The 19,791-nt window shown below is 46.6% G+C and overlaps 1 non-coding gene across 1 annotated transcript in view; it reads right to left on the bottom strand.

Moving 5' to 3' along the window:
- Nucleotides 1–19,791, bottom strand: part of LOC103533888 — a 63,586-nt gene that overhangs the window by 32,084 nt on the left and 11,711 nt on the right. The window contains exons 2-4 of the transcript XR_003988310.1: nt 18,215–18,224; nt 17,560–17,571; nt 3,498–3,597 (exon numbers count right to left, since the gene is read on the bottom strand). This is a non-coding gene — a transcript (uncharacterized LOC103533888). The remainder of the gene's footprint in view (nt 1–3,497; nt 3,598–17,559; nt 17,572–18,214; nt 18,225–19,791) is intronic.

Genomic DNA, 19,791 nt, shown 5'->3' with positions numbered 1-19,791 from the left:
TCCAGCATCTCAGTCTTAATTATACTTTCTGCTTCTTTTTAAATGAAGTTCCTCAGAGGAGATCCTGAGGGTTGAAGTTTCTAATCAAAAAGTTAGTAAGATGTGGCTGTTGAGTGTTGCTCTTGACAAAAAACCCCCCCAAGGGATGGAAACTGGGAGGCAGTGGAGACAGACAAACCCAAGAGAACCAGTGGTAAAAACTGAGAAGTCAGAATTGTGCATGTAAGCATCCTGGTAGCAGATAGAGTACAGGCAGCTGAACAACAGCTTCATGATTTGTGTGTGCATTTTGGTGAAAATTCAAAGCAAGTTTCTGAGATCTAAGAACTCTATCTCCTTATTTTCCATCCCACCATCCCTGGGAGTACTTAAAAGCTGTGTAGATGAGGCACGTGCTCTAGTGGGTGCTACAGATATTGATATATAGATCTGAGGGGATATGACCAGTTGAGATACTGTGACAGTTCCATGATGTATGTCCCCACCACCCTTCTAAATATGCCAAGAAGAAATAAATCCAGGAGCAAAGGGTGGGATTGGCAACAGCTTTGGAGTCAGCAAAAGAAATAGCATTGCAAATAAGCTGCAAATGAACCAACCCACTACTCTGTCCTGGTGAGGCCACATTTGGAATCTTGTGTCCAGTTCTGGGCCCCTCAGTTCCAGAAGGAGAGGGAACTCCTTGGGAAAGACCAGTGAATAGCCAGAAGGATGATGGAGTAGAACATCCCCCTTATGAGGAAAGGCTCAGAGAGCTGGGGCTCTGCAGCTTGGAGGAGAGGAGAATGAGGGGTGAGCTCATCAACATTTATAAATATGTGAAGGGAGAGTGCCAGGAGGATGAAAGCAGGAGGATGGAGCCAGGAGGATGGAGCCAGGAGGATGGAGCCAGCCCCTTCTTAGTTATGGCAAATAACAGAACAAGGGGCAATGGGTACAAGCTGGAACATGGGAGGTTCTATGTAAATATAAGGAAATTTTTTTTCACTGTGAGGGTGAGGGAGCCCTGGCCCAGGCTGCCCAGGGAGGTTGTGGAGTCTCCTTCCCTGGGAACATTCCAACCCCACCTGGATGTGTTCTGTGTGACTGCTGGAGGTCCAATCCTCCTGCCTTGCCAGGGGGTTGGACTCCATCATCTTTCAAGGTTCCTTCCAACCCCTACCATTCTGTGATTCTATGAAACAGAGATTGAAGTTGGATTTCATTGGCAATACTTGGATTTTGCTACCAAAGACCCACCCATTGACACACTACACTCCTGCTCTTAAGAGGGGATGAGTCCACTCTTCACGCCAGACTGCTCTGTGTTCATCCACAGCCAGTGGCTCCAGGAGAGGCACTCATCAGAAAAATCAAATGACATTTTGATTTCAGCACACAGGCACAAAGGGGACCAGGCACATGATCCAGAGCCTGGGTCCAAGCAAACTTCTCCATCCCAAGGAAGGGGACAGTGGGCAAGTGGGAAGACTCAGCACTTTGCCACGGTTTAAATCCAAATAACAGCACAGAAACCAAAGAGTTCCTAAAGATTTTATCAATTTAAATGAAAGGTTGGAAAGGGGGGGGAAAAAAAAAATTATTTTGAAAAAATTACCTAACAGGTGCCAGCTTTCCCACTGCTTGGCTTGGTTGAAGGAATAATTGTACAGATGCAGAGGGTTTTCCTGATCTTAATATGCCAGCTGATTTTCAGAGCCAGAGATCAGGGTGGAAAAGGGATGGGAACAATGCCACTAAAGGCTGTGCCTTCCAGCATTATTGTTCTAAACCTCACAGTTAGGCAGAGTAAAACAGCTATCTGAGGCAATCCCATGTTTACATATGCCCAAATTGTTATGCAAACACGGGAAGAGCTATTGGAGCAGAGGGAAGAGGCACCAAGAAGCAGTGCTTCTCACCACCCCTTGCAGAAAAATGTTTTTCAATGTGTAAAGGGTGAGAGAGGTCACCTCCAAGGAATCCAGCCCTGGATCCTCCCAGCCTTCGCCTCTCCCATCCTCCTCCTCCTCCTCCTCTCAAATTCCCCAGCCCAGTCAGCATCAAGTTTGGAGTTAAAGGGACAGACTCATCCAGCAATGCTGCCTGAAGCTGCACGTACAGGAGGAACTGAAAAGGGGAAGAAAAGTGAGGAGGGAGAAGCTGCCCCATATGAAATGGGACTCCCTGCCTGCCCTGCACAGGCATTCCCCATCATGCTTCCCTGTACACATGCAGAAAATAAAACCACAAAAATTAAGGGGAGGCTGCAAAGGCACACAAGAGTCCTCAGCATCAGTCCGTGCAATTAGTTTTAGATTAAACCCATCCCATGTTGAGATTAAACTAAAAAAAAAAAAAAAAAAAAATCAGTACCAAACTCTGCAGCCACTCCTTTAATTCTAACTGTAGTTGTAGTTGGTACAACAGAAACCACAGACAAATGCCTCTGACAAGTCAACTCCGTCCTCCAGAAGAAGCCACAGTTTTTCATCAGCCAAGCTTTCAAAAAGTTATCATCAGTGGAAAACTAAAGAAATCCCTGAAATGCATCCTCAGTGCTTGACAACTGTCTCACTGTCAGTCTGAGCTTGGTCACTTTAGCTGCAAGATCATCACTGTACAGAATAAAAGCTTCCCACCAGCCAGAAACCTTTCTCCATGCAGACAGGTGACCAAGCCAGCCCCTCAGTTTCTCTTTACTAAACCACACAAAATAAACTTTGTTAACTTCTGGCTGCAAATCCAATCCCTACGGAGCATCTGTCGTTCTTGTGAGCATTTTGAGTTCTCTGGTGCGCCAAAACCAAATCACAGACACCCAAAGTGGAGACACTATTTCCACAAGTGTCTCACCACCACCACCACTTCCCCATGGACATCCTCCTCAGTGTCACTCATCCCCAGGATGCAGACATTTAGACATTTGCTGCCCTCACCCACAGCATCTTCCCACACCTGCTGCTACCAAGCCCTCAGCTCCTCCTCCTGGAGAAGAAACCTGCGTGCAGCCTTGCTGTGGCTAAGTGGAAAGAGAGTCCCATTTAGCTCCACCAGCTTTCACGTGGCTTGAAGAGTCACCAGCAAGGATTTCATGTCTGGCAAGCTGTGAATGTCACTGGGATGAGCACACAGCCCTGCAGGACAGCACTCCAAGTGTCCCTGCGGCATCGCTCCCCGCTGTGCCTGCCTTCTGAGAGCTGGTAGCCAGCAAGTTTTCTAAGCCTAATTAACACGTACCACACTCATTTCGTGCAGTTCTACAATTTTCAGTCAGAGCATTGTGCAATGTTGGGAGTCAAAAGCCTGAAGGAAGTTAACTACATCAGCACAGCATGCCCAGAGAGCCAAACCTGCAAAAGCAGCTACGGTCACGTTTCAGTTTGGAGAGATGCTTCCCTAGCTTTTTAGAAGAAGCTGTTCCTGGGGGGAGCACGTTGCACACAGCCTCTGAGAGCTGGGCTGGCTTCTCATCCTTTCCTAAGAAGGGCAGGATTTGTGTTCAAGCCATTTCCTACCACAGGACGTTGATTTCTTGTCCACCACCTTCACATGCCGGGTCTGGTTGCGAATTTTGTCGTCTGTGTTTTCAACCAAGCTGGTGAGGTCATCGATGATCTCTGGGGAAAGAGCAACACAAGCATTAATCTCCCAGCCCTGCAGCATCACTGCTCAACAAGCACGCTCCTGCTGGAGGCTCCCAAATGGAAACCAGCTGCACCCTTTAATTTTCCAGTGTGACACACCAGTGATCCACAAGCAATGAAAGGTCCAAAGCCTGGGAAATCCTACACAAGAGACTTCCAGACTCAGTGCACTCCACCACTTCAAGAGCAGAAGAAAAAATACAATCTGAAAGAGAAGGATCAGTCCAGCTGTCCATGGAGGAAAAGATGCTGGCAACCACAAAACACAAGCCAAAGTGAAAGAATTAGTGCATAGGCTATAGGAAATCAGAAATTTCAGTCCCTGGAACAGAGCATCTCACCACTTGGCTGTTATTAAAACCACCCAGAGTCTCTATCTTCATGAATGCTTTTGAGAGAATTTGGTGGAGTTGCAACCAAGTGACCACAAAGAATAAAAATCAACTCCTGCCTTGGCTCAACAAGGGAGAGGTATGGATGGTTCTGCCCAGATAATCCCCTGAAAATTTCTCTTACCTCTGTTATTAACAGAGGGGGAAACTTCAAGCCACAGACAACTGATAACTCTTTTTTTTGTTTGTTTTTTGTCAGGGAAACCAGAGCAGGCACAAGGCTCCCTCCAAGAACAGTTGTCAGGCTGGGTTTTTTTAACACTGAAAATCAAAAGCCACATTCAGGCACCAAGTCCCTTTCTTGCTGCCTGTTACGCTCTAATTTTCTTGAAACACAGAGCCAGGTCTTCTTGCTGGGTGCATGACCACACTGTGTGTGAGCTGCTTCCTACTTTGCAGGTTGGAATGGCTTTTTTGGTGCATGATAAATCAGGAGGAGGACAGCAGCCAAAGCCTGAATGCTGCTGCAAAGGCTCGTGCTCTGGTTACATTTCCAGCACTTTCCTCACTATTGATCACTGTCCCAATAAATCTCATCTGCCTTTTGAGCTCAGGGCAGGGACAGCAGCTGTGCCTGTGCTGTGGTCTGGAGTCACTGATCCCCAGGCAGACCCAGCAGTGCATCTCCCTCCCAAAATGTTCAAGTTTCATGGACTGTAAGCAAAAGAAAAAGCTGGAGCACAGAGTGCTCAGTTAGCAAGAATATCCTGTTGATTTTTATGCATCATAACCCTGTATGCTCCCAAGCCCCATCACCAGGACAGGGCCCTCATTAATTGGACTTTATTGCTTTAGCTGTATTCCTCTGAGAGATTTCCCAAATCCCTCTACTAGGAAAAGGGATGACACTACAAAGGGTACTCCTTGCACTTCCAAAACTTCCCTGGGACACTAGAAAAGAAAATCATGCCAAAGCAGTGCCAATCTGTACCCTGCTCCTGCCCATCACTTCTGTCCCACTGCCTGCAAGGGAATGGTTTTCTCCACAAGCCACCTTCCCCCAGCAAAAGGTGTTAAGCTACAGGTTGCTTACATCCTCAAATCTTACCCAATAACCAGCTTTGTATCCAGCTATAAACAACCAGTTTGGGTGTACATACATATAACAAAAAAAAAAAAAAAGAAACAGAAAATAATCAACATTTTGGAGATATAAAGGACATTTTTAAAGGTGTGTGTAGCACGGAGGCTTTACTGGCCCAGAGAGCAGGGAGATTCAAGCACCAGTCATCAAATTCAGGCTTTTAAAGTCTGCCCCACAAGGACTCCATCATCTCCAGAGAAATCCCTATAGAAGTTGGTATCAAAATACAAAAAATTATGTACTTTGAAAATATGCATCATTCTTAAACCAAGAGCTCCTGATTCATGTCCCCAGGCCTACACCATTGAAGTTTTCACATGAAGGGAGGGCACAGAGCAAAACATCAACTGCTCCTGGGGGGGCAGCTTTATCCCACACATCTAAATCATTCACCACTCCCATGGTTAAGCAACATCATCCCACCAATACAGCTCCATTCCAGTCACAAACTCCCCATATTTTTAAAGTTTAACATACTGAAGTGCTCATCCCACAGCAGTACACAATCTCCCAAGGGATGGCAGGTACCCTGTTTGAACTGCACCATCTCTTCATTTCCTAGCTCAGATATTTTAATTCTCCTCCTCCTCTCACCCAACTTTCCCAGGTCCAACATCTGCAAAGCCAACAACATTTTTGGGGAACTTTATCTGCCTTGCATGATTCAGCAGACAGGAAAGCCAGCACAATGCTGCCTGCAGAGCCTTTCTCATGTTTGCCTCTAAATGAAAATGCAAAAAGTGCCGAAAGTTCCCATCGTTGTCAAGGACAAAGTGATAAGCATGCTTGGGAAATAAGAGACTTTCCTTTGCCAACCCTGACCAGACCCTCCTTGAAAAACATCCTGGTGAACAAGCTGGAAGCTAAATGAGAACAAATGCGAGCAGGAAAACTTGCTGTCATCATTTCAAAGCCCAAGGCACTGCAGTTGGGTTCGTGCCTAGAGCCTCTCCTTTCCCATCCCCCTGCACAAACCATTCCCCAGTCAGACCAACCAGCAGGAGCCATTCCTGAACCAGAGAACTGGACTGTGGAGCTCTGGGGAAGTGTTCCTGCATAGCTGTGTGCCCCTGGCAGTCAGGTTGCAGGGAGCAGAACACATCACCAAGCACATGGCCCAAAGCTCTGCAAGTGAGGTGCAGTCCCAGCCAGAAGTGGTTGGGCTCTCGTGGCACAACCAGGAGGGCTCAGCAGGGTTTTCTCCTCCATCACTGTGCTGGGACAAAGCACAGGGAGGTTCTTACCCCATTACCAGTTCAATCTGGATCACCAGGTTCCCTTCCAACCACCAACAGAAGAACATCCCCTCATCTACACCCACCAACCCCCTGCCCAGAAAGACCCAGAGGGTCACACAGACCCTCTACACCCCTCAACAACTTGCACAGAAATGCCAACCCCTCTGTGCCCCCATCACCACATCCCTGTGGTGACACCCAGGTTGAGACCTTCATGTAGAGTAGAGAAGCTCTCCCCACTCTGAAGCAAAAGAAAACCAGTGGAAACACAGGCTGTGGAAGGCAGGAATTAATTACTTGTTTTCAACTCTAAGGCAGGCAGAGGGGCTGCCAGAGAAAACTAACTCCGTGGCTAAAAAAAGTCTTCAGAGCTCTGACAAACCCAAGCAAGCTCCCAAGAACCACCTCTTCCAACAGATGACCCACCTGCAAACCCTTCTGCCCTCCAAGCAAATCCCAATTGGCTTGAAATGCAATTTCATCCTGATTACATTGGAGATGAAAAAAGTTTTCTCTCACTTCCCGTTCACCTGACTATGCAAGGAGCAAACAAAAAAAGAAAAAGTGAGAGAAACCCCCAAAGGGGAAGGAGTGAGGTTGCTTGAAAGGGGACAAGGGGAAAGGCAAGGCAGGGTGGCTGCCAGTGACCTTCCAGGGGACATTGCTGTAACCCTGCCCTGCAAACCACACTCAAACCCAAAATGCAAACTGGGCCAAGGTCTCCCTGCAGGATCCTGGAGCAGAAGATCAAACCTCCTGCAGAACCCTGGGGTTGCCTGCTGCAAGCCCAGTCTGAAGGTTCTCCATCTGTTAAACACGTTCAGATAAAAACTCCTGCACCAGCAGGGACTGAAACCCAGTGTCACAGCCCTGTCCCCCTTTGCCAGGGGACAGCCAGGAGCATTGGGGTTTGAGCCCACCAGCAGACAAGGCACCAAACACACCAAGTCTGTAAGAAGACAGAGAGAGGAGCATGGGCACTGCCATCTCCCCTCACCCCATCCCTGGGAGGCTGCAGCACTGGAACACAAACCTGTCTTTATAAATCTGGATGCTTTTTCCTAGGCAGGATTTCTCCAGAAGCCTGGTGTGTATCCCCTGGCAAAGCCAGCAGTGGGGTGTGCAGGTCTCAGATCAGTCTGGGCATCCCTTAAACCAGGACTAAACTCAAGGACAGGAGTCCAGGAGCCCTGCAGCTCCTTCAGCTCTGGGACCTGGGATGCAGAGGGAATTCCCCTTGAGGGAATGGGGATTAATTCCACACAGAGGATTTACAAGCAAAGAAAAGGCACAATGAGGGAACACAATGATACCAGTAGATGACAGGAAAAAAAATGCAGGTTGATATATGCTGAAATATTTGCCTTTTTTTTTTTGGTGCTAAAACCCCACAACAGCAGTTTCTGATCTCAAGCAACATGTGTTTTGAAGCAATGCAGAGCAATCAGGCTGAGCAGAGGTCCAGGTCAGAAGGGATGGAGGAAACATCCCTGTAGAAGAGGTGGGAGAGGCTGGAAAATGCAAGCATGTGGTCAGTCAGCCCTCCCCAGCTCCAACATCACCTCTGCCTCCTTCTCCTGCAGAGGAGAGAGATGCTTGCTGCAGAAAATATAAGCAAAGTGAGGAAAAGTTCCCTGCATTTATTAAAAAAACCCCACAACACAACACCAAATAAAGGTGGGGTTTGTTTAATATTTTGCATTGCATTTGAATCATATTTGGGCTCACAAAAGCAAACAGGAGACCCGTCTACTCAGACCTCAACTTGCTGCCAGATCTCATAGCTGGAAAATTAAAGCTTCTTTTGACCTACAGATGAATGCAAAGCATTAAAAAAAAAAAAAAGGCTCATGGAATTGCTCCTCTGGTCACAGCAAGTTGAAGCTGTGTCAATGTCTTTTAAGGAATTGAGGATACATTGACTGGAGTTACAAGAAAGATATGGATGTGCTGGAATGTGTCCAGGGAAGGACCACTCTTCCCAACCAGAGTGATTCTGTGTTCAGAGGTGTGCTAGAAGTGACAACCAGGATGTAAAAACCTTCCCTGGAATTGCAGGGGAACAACACCCTGGTAGCAGCAGTAAGGGTGTATTCATACACATCTTTAAAATTATATCTCCTAATAGGTAGAAAAATGAGGATTTATGCAAAGGACACCAGGAGAAGACAGGAGATAAAGAACTGAGCAGAAGAAATGACATGTAAGCCTAGGAAGTCTCAAAAAAAAAATAATCATTCTTCCTATCCTTTTGGGTTTTTTTAAACTTTGCTGCTGCCATGAAAATCAGCAATGTTCTGTTTTAACCCCTAAACCCACCGATGCCTTCCCTAACAAAAACCTGGTTCTGCTTCTCTCCAGCCACGGCATGGATAATTTCAGAGCCTCCCATCCATGAGACAGGAATCCCACCCTATGTCACCTCCCCAGGCAAGGCCCATCCATCACAGCTGCCCTCTCACACTCACAGGATGGGAAAGCAAACCCTGAGCTGAACCCCAACCAGGTGCTGGAGCTGTCTGCTGTGTCCAAAAGGATCCTTTTGCTTTTCTCCTCTATTCCTCCCCAAAAAGGCTGCAAGCATCAGGCACTGGATTTGCCAGCAGCATAAGGCAGAGCCCCCAGGACCCCCCTCACCATCTGCCTTTCCCATATTCTGCCTTTCCCATATCCCCAACTCCTCTGTTGACATTTCTAACACCACTTCCTATGGGGCTGAAATCTGACTTCTCTGGCAGCCCCAACTCCTCTGTCAACTCAGCCATCAAGTCTTTCTACAGCTGGGCAGAAGTTTTCCAAGGGAATGGTTTCCACTGGCAACCTGTTTGACAGATGATAAAACCAGGACATCCCAGAGCCCGGGATGCACTCTGCACACCTGGACCATCAGTGTTTCACCTCCCTGTGATGCCCTTCATCTGCAACACATCCCTGATGGGCTTGAAGTGAAAAAGCAGCTTCAAATGAACAAGCAGCTTGCAGCTTGCAAATGAAATTCTAAGTTTTGACAACAAAACAAAAAGCCCAAATGTTTCCAGAGAGCAGAAGTCCCATTCCCAGCCCATTCAGCCACTCCATCTTTCCTCCTTCTCCAACCCCAGTGCCAAGACCCCACCAGTGCCCAGCAATGCTGGGGACAGGGCAGCAAGTGAACTGCTGGCTCATGAGATCACATTAAAGACACAAAATTAATATTGAATCTTCCTCTGCAGGGACTCAACAGCAGCAAAAAGCTCTGCATTTTAATCATTAAAAAATGGGTAATTTATGAGATGAAGAGTCACATGAGGTGCAGCAGAGATGATCCCATCCACCACCTATGGATGACGTTGCTCTCATCACCAGAGCACCATTAACCAAGCCACCTGAGGCCTCCTTGCTGTTCCTCCCAGCAAGGAGCTCATCAGAGAAAATCAACTCATTAGGGACAAGTGGGACACAGCTCAGAAAAGGAGCAAAGCCAGAGGGTGGCAGAGCAGGAGAGCTGGGCATGGCCACTTTGAGGCATGTCACGTTTCCCTTGGCAGGAACTTATGGGAGTTTTTTCCTTCTCCACTCAAAGGAAAGAACATGATTTGGTTGTCTTTCCATCCCCCGTCTCCCTGCTGCCACCTGTGCCCCACTCAGCTTTCTGAACCCAATGGGATTTTTTTATTTTTAATTATTCTCCTTTAACTCATGGGGTCCCCAGGAATCACAGAATGGGCAGGGTTGGAAGGATGAACATCACTCCCCATAAGTAAAACAGCCTCTTCCACAGCCAGTTCTGCTTTCATACATGACTTTACAACCCTTCTTTTCTTGTTTGTTTTAGTCAAAAAAAAAAAAAATGTAAAAAGCCTCCCTTGGTTTTGGCAGCTCCCTCTTTGAGTCGCACACGTTCTGTCTGTGAAGAAACCCAAGAGCCAAGTGAAAACAGCCACATGAAACCCAGCACAGGCAGAGAGAAAACAAATCTGGGCTTTGGTCACAGTTTAGCAGGACGGTGTTGCTGACCAAACATTTCCTTGAAATTGTTGGGATTTTCCATGGATTTGTATTTACAGATCACTCAATAGGATTTATCAGTCAGTAATGCATCTCCATGGCATGCCCCTCTGGGAGTCATGGAAGACTGCAGCCAGCCTGAAGAAAAACATCTAGAGAACTAAAATCCATACTGTTTTATGCTACACACACACACAGAAAAAAATAATAAATTACAATAAGGTTGGAATTTAGTGGAGAAGCCAAGCAGGCTTTCACTCTCAGGTCTCTGGTGCCTCAGGAGAAGAGCAAGATACCAAAGAAATGAATCATACACTGAATGCCAACCTCTGTACCTCCAAACCCCACAATTACATCTCAATAAGCAAGCAAGCATTGTTCCAAATGCACAGCAGTATGAAGAGAACACTGCAACTAAGGGAAGAACCTCAGCAACCTAAAGAACCTCCATGTGCCAGCTGTAGTGTCAAGGCAGAGGGAGAAGAGAAAAACACAGTGAAAAAACCCACAAAGCCAAGAATCTGAATTTCTCTCTGGGGCTGAAGGCCAGGCCTGATTTTTGCAGCCCCTGGGAGGTGCTCAGCTCTCCCCCCATGGCACAGAACCACCCTGGTGCTGGTTCTGGTGCTGCTCCAAGCTCCATGCTGCTCGGGACACCCTGTGCCGAGTTCTGCATTGCTTGTAAAGACCACGATTCATCTCCCCACTTTCCCAAATATAACTGATGACATCTGATCTCTTCTTTGGCAGTATTAAAAAGGATTTTTAAAACCCAAAAGGCTATAACTTCTCCAAGGGAGCCAACCAACTTGTTCCTCTGTGTTTCAGCTGTCTCACTCTTTAGCTCTTCTAATTTACAGGGGCATGATGGCCCTTGGAGACAGCCAGAAAACTCCTTCTGGACTCCTGTTGGGAAGATGTTGTATGATGTGCCATGTGTACATCCCAGTCCCAGGGGCTTCAAGGAGACAAGAGGGGATCCCACTTCCCACTGCTTCCCCTGCAGCTCTGGGGGGGTTCTGGGCAGCTCTGTTTGTTCTCATCCCTGTCCCCATCCTGCCAGGCTGTGGCTCTGCTGACAAAGCATCTGGGCTGGGGGAGCTCCAGGCAGGAGCAAACAAACTTCTGCTTTTTGCTTCTGGAGCAAACACCATCCTGGTTGCTGCCCAGGAGAGCAGGCAGGGAAGGAAAGCCCCAACCTGCCCCCCAACCTCACTGCAGTAGCTGGAGGCACTGGGTGATGCCTCAGCCATCACACAGGAGGTCTCCTTCTGCCAACCCTGTGCCCTCCAGGCCATGCCAGCTTCCCACCCTGAAGGATCCTTGCAGAGGAACAAACAACTCCTTCAGGATCAGGATTCTCCTGGTTCCCAGTGACAACAGTGAAAAACCTGCAGAGTGGAAAGAACAAACTGCTCCTGAGTCCTGGGATCTCTGCCTGGCCCTTGGGAAGTGAGAAGCAGCCCAAGTGCTTGGCTCAGGAGGCCAAGGAGCAGCCCACATCTCCAGTGTCACCCTTTCCATTGGCTCCCCAAACTTCCAGCATCTTTCTGGCTGAGAGTTGCTGAACCAAGAGGAAGTTTTTGTTCTGCAACAGAAAATCTTGGCCATCTGCTCCAGGGACTGAGGACACGTGGAGGACCACTGTCTCCTTCCTCACTCATCCATCACAAAACGGAGCAGATTATAGCTGGGTCAAACCTTGATACCCGTGAGCAACACAGAACACCTCAGCCTCACAAAAGCAGGTCCAGAGGCAGCAGATGGTGATTTAAAAATCCACACTGGTGACAAAGAATGGTCCCAGGCCACGGGCTGTGGGAGAGCTCATCAGATCATTCCCAGCTGAAGAACAACACTGAGAAGACAAACAGTGGTATGGATTCCAGCAAACACAGTGATTAGTTAGAGCTGTTATTTTAAAAGCACACACTGGAGTTTTGCCTTTTCCAGCTGCTTATTATCCATGGACATTAATTTTAGCTGTACTTAATTGAATAATTTCTCTAGGGAATAGTTCAGGGAGAGCTTCAAGCAGGCTGTTTCCAAGAGCCATTACTAATTGGCATATACCACAGCATCAGTGTGCCAACCAAAATAGTGTGCTTTAATGTTACTGGAACTCCTCTCAGTCCAGATGTGTTGAGAACTCACAGTGATACAAGGCAGGCAATAACTATATTCACATGATACAGTATTCTGAGTATCCTTCCCCAGTTATCTAGGAGGAGATAACAGTCTCCCTCTCACTAGAAGTGAAGCCAGGTCATTTGTTCCTCCCTTTTTGCCCCCAGAAAGTGGTCTTTGCTGTTCTTTCCTGTGTTTCAAGCAGACCAGCACAGATAACTTGCTAACAAATGGACAGCAACATCAACAAACAAAAAAATCCTTCCTGTAAGAACTGGAAGAGGTTACCCCCTTTTTACAGCACTCACTGAAGTCATCACAGCAAAAAACCAACCTCCACACCCAGCCCAGAGCACCCACTGCTCCCTGTACCTGCAATCACTGCTCAGTTTTTCTTTTACTTACTCAACTCCCATAAGTTGAGTGCTTAAGCAACACCAGAGGGATTTTTAGCCCAAGCTATCAAACTTCCAACAAAATCTTCAAATTACTTATTTTTTTTTTTTTCCCAAAGATCTGACTTTGAGAGAATCCAAGGAAATGCTGCTAACATCAAATAATCATAAATTCTGTATCTCCAGCAGAGCTGGGAGCACTGAGAGACTGGAAGCTTTCTGACATTTGTATAACAAAGCCCTGCCAATCAAAACACTTTTCCTGTTGCAATATGTTTGCATTCTGCAAAGTTTTAACAGAAAATGAAAGGACAGAAGCTAATTCAGACCCCTATTTGTTTGTTTTCCCTTTAGAGAAAATCTAAGCAGGATTTTTAGAATCCCACCTGCAGAAATTGTTCATAATATTTCACCCCTGCTTTCTTTTGGTAACTCTGATTTTTCCCAAGCTTGTACAGCACTGCAATACTTTTCCAGAGTTATCAATGGCTTTAATTATGAATTCACAGCATCTGCCACAATTACACTAGGGTAAGAAGCTATAGCAATTCCCCATAAAACACATACTTGGCTATGAAGCACTGCAAGTTTAGGTTTCCAAGCATCTCTCAAATAAATAAGTGAATAAATAAATAAATCACTTAAGATACTCCAGGCAGCTGTTGTCACTTTAAAATCTACTTGATAATTACTACTACTTTTCTTTAAACTTTCTTTATCTTTCTTTTTCTTTATTTTCTTTTCACAGTCATGTAATCCTGGAGGGTAGCACCAAAGAACCGGGCCCTAGACCCACTGAAAGAAAGCAAAACAGTGTGACAGCATCTCACCAACCCAGGTCACAGCCACCTTGCCCCAGATCTACACCTTTCCTCCACGAGATAAAAAAAGAAATTCTCATCCCCTTTCACCACGAGCTGGGCAGGGAGCTACGTGAGGGCTCTGAGCAGCCAGCACCTTGCCTGCTGAGGGTATCACTCCCAAGGGGTGCTCCCCATAAATCATAAGTCATTCCTCCAATCCATCACCCTCTGAGCCAGGATGGGAAGGAGCTGGGGATGGACAGGAGCTGGGGATGGACAGGAGCTGGGGATGGGAAGGAGCTGGGGATGGGAAGGAGCTGGGGATGGGAAGGAGCTGGGCAGGAGCTGGGGATGGGCAGGAGCTGGGGATGGGCAGGAGCTGGGGATGGGCAGGAGCTGGGGAGAAGCTGGGGATGGGCAGGAGCTGGGGCTGGACAGGAGCTGGGGATGGGCAGGAGCTGGGGATGGGCAGGAGCTGGGGATGGGCAGGAGCTGGGGATGGGCAGGAGCTGGGGCTGGACAGGAGCTGGGGCTGGGCAGGTCCCTTTGATGCCGCGGGGCTGGGAAGGATGGGGCAGTGCTGATGGATCACCCTCCAGCCAGCCTCCTTCCTCCAGGACAAAGGCCCCATCACTTGGGAGTTCTGGCAGAAGTTTCCCAAGCACCTTTGAAGGAGAAGGAAAGGAAAGGGAAGGAAAGGAAAAGGAAAAGGAAAAGGAAAAGGAAAAGGAAAAGGAAAAGGAAAAGGAAAAGGAAAAGGAAAAGGAAAAGGAAAAGGAAAAGGAAAAGGAAAAGGAAAAGGAAAAGGAAAAAGGGAAAGGAAAAGGGAAAGGAAAAGGAAAAGGAAAAGGAAAAGGAAAAGAACCCCTTCATATCTCAAAATCTGCCCAGGAGGCAGCCCCAGCTCGGAGGTTTGGAGCTGGTTATAAATGGTCAATGTCATTTTAGCCCCAGGAGAAGAATCACCAAATTGTTCAGCTTTGCTGGGAGCCAGGGGTGCAGAATCCCCCTGCTCCCTGGCCAGTGTCTTTAAAGAAAGAAATCCTGGAATTCCTGAGATGTCGAGCATGCTGCATGGGATGTGTAAACTCCTTCCTACTCCGATTTAAAGAAAACTCAATCCAGGACTGAACCACCCCTAAAGTGTGAACTGGAACACTGTTTCCAACCCACGAGACAGTCCCATGTTTTTCACATTAAAACCTTCAAAGTTAGTGTAACACTTCATTGCTGCCACGGTCCCTACAACTGAGAATTCTTCAACAACTGGAGATTAAGTGCTCTCAGTTTTGAGGTAGATTAAGGAAGATTGGAAAAAATGACCAGCAGTGTTCTTCCATAGCTGGAGACCAACAATATATTACAGGGAATGCAGTCTGAGGAGCAAAAAGGGAACAGAGCTCCACATGCTGTTGTGATGCTGAAATTCAGTGATTCAAACTGAAGTGGTGTGTTCCCTGCCTTCCAGTTTCATTCATCTGAGGAGTGAGCAGAGCCACTCTTGGATGGTACCAGTCCCCCACCATACTCTGGAAGGATTCTCAGTATAGAGCTCATCCCTCTAATTACCCCCACGCTGCAAAGGAAGATGTTTTTTTGCTTTTATTTTCAATAAAATTGCATTTTAGAAAGCTGATGAGTACCTTTGCCCCAGACAGTCCAACCCAACCCTGTCTTTGGTCTCTGAATGAGCAGCTCGAACACCAGGAGCTCCTCCTCAGCAATAACCTCTGCAGATCCCCAACATCATGCAGGAGCAGATGCAAAATTTGGTTTAAAAGAAATTCCACTGGTCAAGTCCTGGCTCCTAATCATGGGAGGACTTCCCTTAGCCTCAAGTGGAGCTGTGAGCTCACATCATCTTTTGAACAATCTCACTGTGCTGGGAATCCATCAGAAAGGCTCATGAGGCCAGGTGGGAAGATTTTCTTCACCAGCCCATCACTCCTAGGAACTGAGCAGAACTCCAGAAAAGTTCACCAGAATCACATTCAAGAAAACCAAGCATCTCTACCAGCTGCTAAAAGCTGATTTCCACCAGGTGCTGCCAGGCTTTTCCACTCTGTAGGGCTGCAGTGAAACCTCTTCTTAGCTCAGTCTCACCTGAACATTAAGAGAACTTGTTCAGTACTCCTCAAGGTACTTAGAGAAGAGGAAACTGCAGAACAAGGAGTTGTCAGGCCTGCAAAACACAACTGCCATTTTATAATAAACATTCAGGCTGGTAAGAAGCCAACTGAGCATCACAGTACTCACCACAAGAGCATCATGCTGTGGGCAGCTGCATGGCATTATCCTCTTGGATCACAAACCAGGAGGAAAGCCACTTCAGAACTGGTCTATCAATCAGGGGAGGAACCAGAAAACTTGCAAATGCTTTATGGTTACACTATTGAAAGCAGCTGATAAAGCTAAGGTCAACCCAGGCACCTGGGACTGATCTCCAGCTGACATACTTCATCAAGCTCTACTGGAATCAGTGGTAAATTGACTAAATTAGCAAGAGGAATACATCATCTAACAACGTGCTCAGAGCTGAGCAAACACCAGGAATTAGCTGCAGTGCAGTGGAGACAATCCTCTGATATTGCTGGAATCACTTGTGTCCTACCTGCCCAGAAGGCTGAGTCAGACCAAAAGCAGAGAAAAACATCTCCTGAGCTGATGGCTCAAAAATACTCCAAATCTGCAGTCGTGGAAAAAGCTCAGATTACTCCGAGAAGTGGTTAAAACAACAGAAAGGGTGGAAGAAGAACTTCCACAGATAAGACAACCCCAAGCCTCCGAATCCTGGTTACCCTTAGCTAATGATTTTCTTTCTTCCCACTTCCTTCCACCAGAAGTTGTGCCAACTTTCCACATGCCCTCCCATGGATTTTCTGCAGATGTGGCTGAACACTCAGTGTTTAGCGTGGCTCCGTGCCCGTGGATTTTTGCAGAGCAAGGCAAGGCTGCTATACAGAGGGAGCCCTTAGACAGCTGCTCCGCTCCTCTATGATTTTCTCCTTTCTACAGATCATTTGTTGGAAGGACCCAAAGTGATTAATTGGCAAAAGCTGCACAAAGCTGAGGGTTTAGTGCCACTGAGCAATGTGTCTGGAAGACACTTCAGGAGACCGTGGCTAAATACTGGTTTGATCTCCATGCACGAGCCCCAGATTCCACTGTGATGAACTCCAGTGCAGGAAGGAAACCTTAAGCCTCCACTTTATCAAGCTACACAAATAGAGGGGTTATCAAACTGAAGAGATTTCTGTGCTTATTGTGTGTGTGTTTCTCCTGCAACTGTTTGCAGAAGCTGTTTGATTGCTCTCAAATGCATGGGAACAAGTCAGCACACTACCTGCAGCAGCAGAGAGAGTTCAGGGATCAAACATCTCTCTTGCCAAACTACTTTGTTTCCAATAAAAGACAAAAAAAAAAAAAAGGAAAAAAAAAAAAAAAGGAAGAATGTGAATACACACAGCAAAACAATTAACTCCTAGCTCTATGTGTGCATTCTCAAAGTCAGTTCTCATTGCTGAAGTTACAACATCCACTTTTTAAAAGAAATACACTGGTACTACAAAAAGCACCCTGAGCTTAGGGTTTCAAGTTTTTCCCCTCATTTTTCACTAGGAAAAATGTAAGCCATTTTTGTCACTTGTTAAACTCATTTCTCAGCATACTTGCACTGATCTGTTGCTCCACAACATGGTAAAAGGGCAGAAACCTTTCTGACAAGAATGAATCTCAACGGAAGAGACAAAATGTGCCTGAGCTCCTTACAAAATCCCTGGCCTACAGAGTCTTCCTAAATTTGATCAGAAGATCAGCTGGATCATTAGATCTAAATAAAAAGCCACAAGCTTTTTACCTCCCAAGCCCAGTTTTAATAAATCACAAGGCAAAGCTCTGCCATCTCTACCCCATTCTGCTTCTCGAGGCAACTTGAGCAAGGACCTGCCCAGCAGATCTGCCCTTTTTAACCTGTGAGGCAAGGAGTTCCATTTTAAGACATCTGGTAGTGCAGACTCCCAATGTCTGCTCTTCCCATATGGGCTGGGAGAAAGTTAGAGATGTTTTCATCTTTTCTTTGAAAGGACAATGAACTCTCCCTGCATCATTTCCAACCCACATTAATCTGAAACCCAAACAGATATTAATTGATAGATGCATTGTACCAACCTTCACAAGCACAAAGGAGCAGAATCAATGGCTTGGCAGAGCCCATTATGTTTCTCTCTCTAAAAAAAAAGATGTTTTGGGCATTACACACCACCATTATACCCTTTTCCAATTCAGCCAGGCTTTAGAGAATCCCTGCACTCTGCTCAGACCCTTCACCCTGTGATGAGGATGGAGGCAAACAGGCACTGCAGCAGAGCTGCATCTCCCTCCCCACAGCCTGAAAACAAGAATTCAATTTATAGGGCCCCCCGTGGAATTGGGGTAGGGGGGGGTCAGCTGTCAAATCAGAAAGCATGATACCACCTTTACCAAAGACTACTGGGGAAACACTCTCAGTTCCATGAGAGCGCTGAGTTGTCCCCCCCTTCACTGCAGGTTTGAGCGGAAACAACACCCAGCCCACTGGATGGGCTGAGGAGGTAACTGCTTGTTGTCTGCTCCACCTTTTCCTCCACAGTTGCCACCCTGCTCTCATATTGTTCATGATCAAGCTCCATTTTGCCATCTCCAGTCTTCTGGGCTGGCTGATGTTGTTTTTTCCTTCCTACACTGTATTTGTTCAGCGCCTTAATGATGCTGTATCCATCTTTGCTGTCCCAGCCCCTTCCCCATCCCCCCAGTTTCCATCTGTGGGGATGAGCCACAGGGCTGTCACCTGCACTGAAGGCACCGAGATGCATAGTTTGATTATTTGACATTTTGTAAAACCTTGTGAAGCATTTGATATGGGCAGTCACAGGTGCACCGAGAGGCAAAGGGTCCCTGCAGCCTGGCCAAAGATGACACACTTTCAAGTCTCCGGATTTTGAAGTTTCCCATCCCCAGCTAGCAGCAGTATTTCAAGACTTCAGATGTTAGGTTCTGGGCCTCAATCTTAAATTATTTTTTCAAACCCTTTTAAAACACATTTAATCCTTTGTTTTCTTTCTGAGGAGAAAGGTTTCACATCTGGACTGTCAACCTGCATTCCAAAGCATTAGCCTAGCAAATTAAAGCAGCTGAGCTGTAAATCTCCAAGAAGAGGACTTGTCATGGAAATCTCAACTCAGCATTAACTACAGTTCAGCAAGAAAGCCAACATGAAAAGCCTGAACAATGCAGACAGCTCCAAGACAACTCTGAAAATGAATCCTACTCTCTTAGAGTGCAAGTTAATCCAACTAACCTAGCTCTGCAGCAGCAACTCTGTACCCAGCTTTAATCTGAAATGGTCACACAAGCACCCACTGGGAGCAACCACCAGCTGGCAGCTGAATTCTGCAGCTCATTTTTGACAACCAGCACCCCAGTGTGATGAGGAGATTGCAGCTTTCAAATACAACTTGTGGAAGTTGAGTGCTCTGTTGCCACGAACTCCAGGAGAGCTGAGGTCCCCATTTCCTTGGACTGACACCTCTCTTCTGGCTAGGAAGTACACAAGCAGAAAGGCAGAATGCAACAAGGTGAGCTCCAAAGAATTCTTTCAGCCAGATTTCAATAGAAATCCAAACACCAGCAACACAGAGGTAAAGTGGAACCAGTGGCAAAAAGGTGTACAGTGGTAAAACTGATAAAAAGAGAAAAAAAAAACCTCCCTGGCACCCCAGGAGCACAGGATGTAACTGAAGTGCCTCAGCTAACATAAAAAAGTGTTCATGAAATATTCTCTGATCCTTGCCCCATTTGTTTATTCAGATTTTTAGCTTTATAATTTAGCTGCTAAAAAGAATTCTAGTTTTGCTCCTATTCATTTGTTCTTTCCTTTGGAGGGAGAGCAGTTTTGGAAAAAACCAAGGTCAAGGTGAATTCAGGTGCAGAGCAGCAGGACTGAGCAGAAGAGCCCAGCAGCAATGGTCTGGTTGGGTAACTCCTCTGTCAGTGCTCACCTCACAGAACACTCAACAGTCTAACTCAATTACTTCTTAGGCTTTCTACTAAAGTACTTTATTAAATCTTTCTTCCTCCCAAGCACACAATGCAGAGCTTTGTG

This window comes from Calypte anna, chromosome 18, assembly GCF_003957555.1.
Source record: "Calypte anna isolate BGI_N300 chromosome 18, bCalAnn1_v1.p, whole genome shotgun sequence".
NCBI lineage: Eukaryota > Metazoa > Chordata > Aves > Apodiformes > Trochilidae > Calypte > Calypte anna.
This window is presented reverse-complemented; position numbering and strand designations above follow the sequence as displayed.